Here is a 9,834-nt window from a genome sequence, read left to right as displayed (position 1 = left end):
TGATGTAACGCCTAACGTCGAACGAAAGCATCGGTTTGTTTGTCATTACAAACAAAAGATTTTTAAAGTCGAATTTTTTGTGTCCGTTCCTTAGAGCGGTCCCATATTAGTCTATTGCGATATTTGTTTTATCGACATATATTGATAAGGTCAGTAAAATATGTACTGCAGCAGCGACATCATCGCCCTGGCCTGTGCTACTACCGCCATGCAGAAGAGCTGCTCAGTCGCTGCTGAAGTACTGATTATTCTTCGTGTTTTACTGTCACCGTTAACACATAGAAAAACCGAACATCGCACGAGACTAATATGCGGCGGCACTGTCGGATGGACACACAAAATTCGACATCAGAAATGATTTTATTTGTAATGAGAAACAAACCAAAGCTTTCCACGACGCTGGTCCCCATTTGAAAAATATGATGAATAGAATTCGATTCGTCTGACTCCAGCTTGACATTTGGAATAATTAAATTGCAAATATGTAGGATTCAATGACAACAGACCCAAGAAAATTCACTTGTCGTGGATATAAAGCAATATTCCACATAATGGACGTTTTCTGGCGTCAAAGGAGCAAGACGGTTCGTCAAATAATTACGTATGAACCTTCCAATGTCGTAATCAAAGAATACATTGATTCAAAGCCAGTAAAATCAGTCAGCGAACAAAGAAGCTGGAAGATGATCATCATACATTAATAGCGTTTTGGTGAGATATCATCCACCGAAAAATGATAAAAGTCGTATGACCAGTGTAGCACAGTTGGTTTGGTCACAGTAGTAGGTCCCACATAGAGTTGTTGTAGCATGTTCATTCCATAGATTCAACATACGATCTTCAGACTCGGTAAAGTTTCTATCCTCGATGTACAGCTACAGTGCATCGATCAAACAATGTTTTTCATGAACTCACCAACACTGCATTGCGAAATTAACATATATACGAAAGATTGGTAACGATTTCAGTTAGCAATGTGCAATTTATACGATATCAACATCATGAAACGTCAAGCTCCACCTGGACGATCAATATCATATAATTCATAATCAATGTGCCTGTGTATATGTGTAGGAGTAGTGAACTGTGAGTACATAGTTTAATTCGTCTGATTTTCGTATTTTCAGATTATGTTGTGCAGTACCATCTAACGAAAACGTTCAGCGGAAGTACATATCCATTTTCTATACGTCTTTAACCCTCAGTTCAAAGGGTTGTAAACGTGCCAGCATTGGAACGTTCTCTGATCGGCAATTGAAGCCAGCAGTGATTTTTTTAAAACCCACCTTATTCCAATACAAAAGTAATATTACCTGATACAGAGTGTTGTAGGCTATGTGACAAGTCAATAGCGATTGTAAGTATGTTTACTCGAAGCATTCAAACCCCTGCAGTGATAATGGGTGAATACAAGATCAGTTCATGCGACTTCTCAAGAATAATCAAAATTTTTAACGGAATGGAATCGATTCATATGCAGGAACAGACCTACAAGAATTTAGTTCAAAAATGGTTAACTTCTGAGGTCACCAGTCCCCTAGAACTGAGAACTACTTAAACCGAACTAACCTAAGGATACCACACACATCCATGCCCGAGGCAGGATTCGAACCTGCGACCGTACCGGTAGCGCGGCTCCAGACTGTAGAAGAATTTAGTGTACAGCAGTATTGCCATACAGAACTCACCAGAGATCGAACTGATAGCCTTACGTTCATAGTTTCTACGAAACGTTGGGGACCAATTTATAAGAACTTTCTGGCAAACTCCGAATATCACAGAACAAAATGTAGCTTAGTAATTCAAAGCACATTGCACGTCAGTACATGGAACTGTGTATGAGCTTGAAACATTTGATACTAGCATAGAATTGCGATCTTATTTGAGTATGTATATATACCAAGCTACCTATATAAACAAATGAGGCGTGTGTACGACATCTGTCTTTTTATTTATTTATTTTTTGTGCTATAAAACCCCTTTGTAGGCTAGTGTAGTTATGTAGTATGCAATACAAAGAGATAGATGGAATATCGTCTTCACAAGGACTTCGTTCTAAGTGATTCATCTGAGAATATTCCGAAAAACTAAATGACAAGAATGGATCTTTATTGCCCAGCAGTATCTTGTCGGTTATCGATGTCCCATCTGACTGTGGGAAGACGAATGTTCTCATGTCTCTGCTAACGCATCCAAATGGTGTTTGCTTCGATATCTTCTTCTTCTTCTTCTTCTTCGCGGATGGATCACTTAGGACCACGCGTAATCAACATTTGTTGGCCTTCCTTTTCGCCCAGTATTCCTTCATAAACAACGAATGGGCTAGCTTTCGTTGCTTAGACCATGTACGTCGGTTAGTTTTTCTCTCTTCTTCGTCAAAACCCCGTGTGTTTGTGATTTTTCTGATTTCATTTCTATCATGTAGATTTGGAGACCCTAATTCTCTCAGGTCTTTTTCCGTCTGTTTGTACCAGTTCGGTCTTGTAGTTTTGTTCTTTAAAAATGTATGGATTTTGTACGTTAACCTGTTTGAGTCCATTCTTTCTAAGTGCCCCATGTTGCTTCGATATATATTTTCAAAAACACTGTTTCAGCCTATCAGCTACTTTAGGAAATACTTTCAGGTATTAGCTATATTAAAGTAAGACTTTCATCCAAAATAGTGATGTCCCGCCATTTTGAGGAGTAAAATCTAATACAGTATTTATATTCGATAATGTAATAGTGGAAAATACGCAAATACTTCTGCTTCGGTAGTCATAGAGTTCTTGATATCTTTTACCTAAGCCAGACATATCTGAGGATCCCAGTGCAACTGATAAGAGATAATGTGAACCTTATTATTGCCTTCAGACAGTGTAATACGAATTCAAATGACATGTAGCAAGCACGTTTATGAAATGACACTATATTCGATGATTTTACAACGCTATGTAGAGATTTCTGAGATCATTCACAGTATAACATTTTAGGTCTCAAGAAAATTACGCAGTTGAATGACGGATAATACCATCCAAACTCCCTGGGTATTTTGAAAAGGCGATACGTTTAAGCAACAGAGTAATTACGTCATTATGCTTCTTAGAGTGGACAAGGTCGTGAAATCATCTACCCATAATCATTCTGAGACAAGGAGGCTGAACAGTCAACAATCTGCAAGTTGATGTGAAAATTCAGACACTTGACGACAGTATTAAACAACATATTACTAAACTTGAAATATTCAATATAAATATTGAGGAATTAAATACTTATCCTCAAACCATTCTGAGGTTAATCAACGAGTGAACTGCAAAGTTTTGTTAACTGAAAAGAAGACAATCAAATTAAACGCACACCTTGATGTATTAGAAAAGGAAGCGGATGGTATACAGGGTAGCCTTTCGCTCCCTGTATTTTACGGCTGCCACCATCAGAATTTGAAAGAGAGTATTCCAGTCAACATTTTCAAAAGCTTCCTCTAAGTCTACAAATGCTAGAAACGTAGGTTTGCCTTTCCTTAATCTATCTTCTAAGACAAGTCGTAGGGTCAGTATTGCCTCACGTGTTCCAGCATTTCTAAGGAATCCAAACTGAACTAACCCAAGGTCGGCGTCTATCAGTTTTTCCATTCGTCTGTAAAGAATTCGTGTTAGTATTTTGCAGCCGTGACTTATTAAACTGATATTTCGGTAATTTTCACACCTGTCAACATCTGCTTCCTTTCGGATTGGAATTACTATATTCTTTCATCTCTCTCGTGTATCTTGCTCACCAGATGGTACAGTTTTCTCATGCCTGGCTCTCCCAAGGCCGTCAGTAGTTCTAATGGCATGTTGACAACTGCTGTGACTTTATTTCGACTTAGGTCTTTCAGTGCGCTGTCCAATTCTTCACATTATATCATATCTCCCATTTCACATTCATCTAATAGATGACAGAGGGATAGAAAAACAGTTAAAATCACTCAAAAGAGGAAAGGCCGCTGGACCTGATGGGATACCAGTTCGATTTTACACAGAGTACGAGAAGGAACTTGCCCCCTTTCTTGCAGCCGTGTACCGTAGGTTGCTAGAAGAGCGTAGCGTTCCAAAGATTGGAATAGGGCACAGGTCATCCCCGTTTTCCAGAAGGGGCGTCGAACAGCTGTGAAGAACTTTAGACCTATATCTCTAATGACGATCAGTTGTAGAATTTTGGAACACGTATTATGTTCGAGTATAATGAATTTTCTGGAGACTAGAAATCTACTCTGTAGGAATCAGCATGGGTTTCGAAAAGGACGATCGTGTGAAACCCAGCTCGCGCTATTCGTCCACGAGACTCAGAGGGCCATAGACACGGGTTCCCAGGTAGATGCCGTGTTTCTTGACTTCAGCAAGGCGTTTGATACAGTTCCCCACAGTCGTTTAATGAACAAACTAAGAGGATATGGACTATCAGACCAATTGTGTGATTTGGATTGAAGGGTTCCTAGATAACAGAACGCTGCATGTCATTCTAAATGGAGAGAAGTGTTTCGAAGTAAAAGTGATTTCAGGTGTGCCGCAGGGGAGTGTCGTAGGACCGTTGCTGTTCACAATATATGTAAATGACCTTGTGGATAACATCTGAAGTTCACTGAGGCATTTTGCGGATGTTGCTGTAGTATATCGAGAGGTTGTAACAATGAAAAATTGTACTGAAATGCAGGAGGATCTGCAACGAATTGACGCATGGTGCAGGAAATGGCAATTGAATCTCAAAGTATAATGTGCTGCGAATACATAGAAAGAAAGATCCTTTATCATTTAGCTACAATATAGCAGGTTAGCAACTGGAAGCCGTTAATTCCATAAATTATCTGGGAGTAGGCATTAGGAGTGATTTAAAATGGAATGACCATACGAAATTAATCATCGGTAAAGCAGATGCCAGAGTGAGATTCATTGGAAGAATCCTAAGGAAATGCAGTCCGAAAACAAAGGAAGTAGGTTACAGTGCACTTGTTCGGCCACTGCATGAAAACTTCTCACCGGTGTGGGATCCGTACCAGATAGGGTTGATAGAAGAGGTAGAGAAGATCCAACGGAGAACAGCGCGCTTCGTCACAGGATCATTTAGTAATAGCGAAAGTGTTACGGAGATGATAGATAAACTCCAGTGGAATACTCTGCAAGAGAGACGCTCAGTAGCTCGGTACAGGCTTTTGTTGAAGTTTCGAGAACATACCTTCACCGAGGAGTCAAGCAGTATATTGCTCCCTTTTCTTGAGTTTTAATCTGTTGTTCATAACCAATGAACTGTGGACAGACTCCACATCTATCCCTGGAAATGTCTTACAATTTAAAATCTTTTCCCTAAATCTCTGTCTTGCCATTATATAATCTATATGGAACCTACCAGTGTCTCCAGGCCGCTTCCAAGTATATAACCTTGTTTCATGATTCTTAAACCAGGCGTTAGATATGATTAAGTTATGCTCTGTGCAAAATTCTACCAAGTGGCTTCCTCTTTCATTCCTTACCCCCAATCCATATCCACCTACTGCTTTTCCTTGTCTTCCTTTTCCCACTGTCGAATTCCAGTCTCTCATGACTAATAAATTTTCGTCTCCATTGACTATCTGAATAATTTCTTTTATCGCATCATACATTTCTTTAATCTCTTTACCATCTGCGGAGATAGTTGTCGATTGTGGCTACAATAATGCATTCACTATGCTGTTCGTAGACGCTTATCCGCGTTCCTATTTTTTTATTCGTTGTTAAACCTAATCCTGCCTTAGCATTATTTTATTTTGTTTTTATAGACCTGTATTCACCTGACCAGAAGTCTTGTTCCTTCTGCCTTCAGTAATTCCCAATACATCTAACTTTAACCTATCCATTTCCCTTATTAAATTTTCTAACCTACCTGCTCGATTAATGGATCTGACATTCCACGCTCCGATCCGCAGAACTTCAGTTTTCTTTCTCCTGAGTAGTCCCCGCCCAGAGATCCGAATGACGGACGATTTTACTCCCAGAATATTTTATCCAAGGGAACACCGTCATCATTTAAGCGTACAGTAAAACTCGATATTACAGTAACGTAATACATAGCTTGTTTTTCCCTTCAGCGCTTTTATCAAGCTGGGGATGGGAACTGTTTTATGGAACTCGGTGTTCTAGACACAGCAGCAAGTCATTGTGTTCATCACGCAAACTGACAGCGTACGTTAGATCCACTTTTGGAAAGTATCATATTTCAGAATCTGCCGACGCATGTTTGACTTTTTTACCCAGTCTAATGCTTATCTTATTGGACAGCCACCAAAACCCGTTAACAGGTAGAGGTTGTTGCATGGCTTGCCTATAGAAGTTGTTTACATACAAGTACATGATGTAACTTAAATCACGAGATGCACTGAACTGTTCATACATTTGCAGATTGTTTTCCTTGACTAACATATGTAAAAGCTGGAAAAGCCTGCTGCAAATACCTCATTTGAAAAACAACAATATTTCAACATCGATCGGTTGTTCAGTGTTGACACATGTTTTGTTCAACACAGCATCCCACGAATACCTTTGCATGGTGTCAAAGTTGTCAGGAGCTTGTTCGATTATGTCCAGATCTACATTCTGGTATTGTTCGACAGGATCTGCCAGTAAATGCAAATCTGCGTCCATATAAAGTATTGCATATGCTTTTAATTTAACGTCAAGCACTCACCACGTACCAAAACTCTGCATCCGATATGGAAGTGGCTTAATGTTGGCTGGAGAATGCAGTTATGTCGGTAGTGTGGTTTCGTTGGGTCTCTCTTACGAATCGAGATATTGATATGAGAAATCGCCCTGCTTCGTTACGAAAAACGCAGCTCGAGTAAACGGTAAGTCCTCCTAACTCATCATTTCAGCAAGTTTCTGTAGTGGTGCCTGCTTGAACCTCAGTGAGTCGATGCATCTCAGTGTAGCTTCACTGGTAATTCTCTTTGATAACAAAATGTTCTCTCATTGGTAAGAGGTAGAGCGCTAACCTAATCTCTGTTCTCTCCGTAATCACGGAAAGGCTCGAGTAGAAAGTGAGCACAGCTCACACTTAATCTGTAGATGAAAACAGGTATGTACTATGTGGTGTTTCTGCTTCTGTATGCGGATCTCATCACTGTTCACAGACGTTGTTGAAGCTAAAAGGTTGTGTGAGAAGTATTCCTGATAAATGCGTCATTCATTTTACTCGATTGGGGCATTTATGTTGAGTAATGACATTGTTGTTTCACCTTACGAGCCTAGAGATTTAAGGAATTGACGGTTCTTGGGGGTTAACGCATTGTGTTTTGATTGTAAAGTGAGGCGCTGCTGGCTGTGTCTGCCGGTTTCATACCATATTTCGATACTGACTCAATGAAAGCGTATCACGATCTGTTCGTCATATAAACCATTGCTCTAGTCCACAACCTTCACTGAAGATCATCTAACGACCGAGCAGTCACTGTGAGGTAAATCACATTGTTTGCCATCTCCACAATTTTTTATCCTGGATCTAGTGTAGGGTAGAACCCGTAAATAGTCTGAATCTGTTTGTTGTTCAGAAATGAATTCGTTGCAATATTGTACTCGACTCGAGTTGTACTAACGGATAGTATATCCATTAAATGAGCTGACAAGTAAATTCTGTTTGGGTCTTTTTGTATAATTCTATCCTTTGAGAAACCTGTAAGTGAGCCTACTGAATTTTCCAGTGTAATATCTATTACATTCTCGGTTGTTCTTTTTTCCTGTTTTAAATGTGTTGAAATTCACATGTGACTCCAAATCTGGTACAGTCCATTTTAAATAATCGTTTAAATCAGCATCAGTGTCACTTGCGCCATGAGGTAGATGCACAAGTTCACTGTTTCGCAGATGTATATTGCAGTTTGATGGAATCATATTTGGAATTATGTTCTGTATTTCTAAGCCTATCAGCACAATACTCCAACCTCCTTTGTTCATTTCGATTGGTGAGAAGTAATTCGTGCTTAACACCATCGATCGACCATTTAAAGTCAAAGTGGCTAACATCACTCCTCAAGCTCAATTGAGGAACTGGTGTACTAATTACCGTTTTTATATCTTCCTTGCGGCTGTCAGGATCAACATGAGACAGATTTTGGCAGAGGTATGTACTGAAAATTTGGTAATATTGAAAATTGTGAAAAATATGGTTACCAGCAAAGTAGCTGGGTAATTATTCTGGAAGTAGGAAATTGCCAAACGAATCACGGTGATAACACTATTGGGTGTTCTTCTTCTAACATTAGCCATCCACTACGTTCCGGGTCCTTCCACAACTTCTAAATAAGGAACTGCTTATTCATTAGATTTCCGTACATTCTCTAGTAGAGTATTGCTCTTGAACACTCCATGAAATCTTGGGACAGAGAACGTTTTGACGAATTTAAGCAGGCCGACATTTGTAAATGGTCCCTCAAGCAGTATAGCTAATAGTTTATTTTTTAATAAACAATCCAAGCCCTAACCTGCAAGGTTTTAAAATAGTCCTTTCCCAGTAGCTATATATTCCTGGAGTGTATCATGCCTTTTATCTTTGGTAAGCTGCTACTGTGCGTTTTCCGCGTTTTTCACTGTTCTGGCTACTGATGCCACACTTTCTGCTGGGAACAAACCGTCGAAAGTCCAGTCAGCGTTGGATTTAATAATAGGAGGATTCCATCTGATGCGCGTGGCAGTGGTAGGACCATGGGCGTTTGAATCAGTTTTACTTTTGTTGTTCTTTCCGCTGCAGCCAGTGAGAAACGTATACATATTCTCGAATACCATGGCGTGCTCTTCTTCTTGTTCTTCAGCAGTGTCACCTTTGGTTAAACAGTTATTCATAACAAAATGTTAATGTCAAACCATATTATCCACGCTATATGTATGCGCAATCAAAGAACTTGTCCCTTGCAGGATCTGAAGCGCGAGCAACTTGCTGCTCAGCAAACTGTGTGACTTTTTTTTTTTTTTAAAGTGTGCTACCAGATTTGAGAGTATAGGAGAAGTACAACTGACTCACCTACTTAAATGAAAATGTTTACACGACCGAGCAGTGAATTACAACTACAAAATGTGCCAGGAAATGGAGTACATAATTTCACTAATGTTTGCAACATGCCTTGCACAGGAAAGATCATAACTGTTTTTTATGTCTATGGAGAGCCAGAAATCTACAGCAATATGTGCCAGCAAACAACGTTCACAGGCTTCTTGTTCCTTGGATATGGTTGGAAGTTTCTGGCTCTCGATACACATGAGCAGCCAGTGTAGGGCTACCGGTGGGAAAAATATGGCGTGCCTGAACAGATACCTGACACTTTCAAGTTTTGTTCTGGAATCGTATTTACAGTGATCGAGAATGCCACTTTCAAGAGAAACAGCAACCCCTTGAACTGGAAAGGCCACTTCCTTGGGATGATTTGAATTCATGGTATCTACACCGTCTTTCCTTTGGCTCCGCTGGCGATAATGGTAGCCAGCATGATATGCCTCCTCAGCTCTGTGATGCATAACCTGGTGCCACTGCACAATCTTGAGACATACAGGCTGTGCATCAGTAAGACAGACACGCCCAGCTTTAGCAGCAAGTGGAACTGGGGACAGCACCTCCGACAACTATAATGAGTTTAGAAACTCTACGGTGTATGCAATAGTGTCATCACTGAATCAACTAATGTGTAGGTGGTCACCTCACCAGTTACTTAATCAATAATTGTTTTAGTGACTTTTCCTCTGATTCGTTCTTGGGAACCAATATCTACATGCTAAACTTAGTGCATTCACATAGATAACTTTATGGATGACTTTTTGGTCACGTTACCCATCCTACAGGAACAGCTGTGACACTGAC

This window comes from Schistocerca nitens, chromosome 1 (assembly GCF_023898315.1).
Source record: "Schistocerca nitens isolate TAMUIC-IGC-003100 chromosome 1, iqSchNite1.1, whole genome shotgun sequence".
Classification (NCBI taxonomy): Eukaryota; Metazoa; Arthropoda; class Insecta; order Orthoptera; family Acrididae; genus Schistocerca; species Schistocerca nitens.
Note: the sequence above shows the minus strand (reverse complement) of the source record.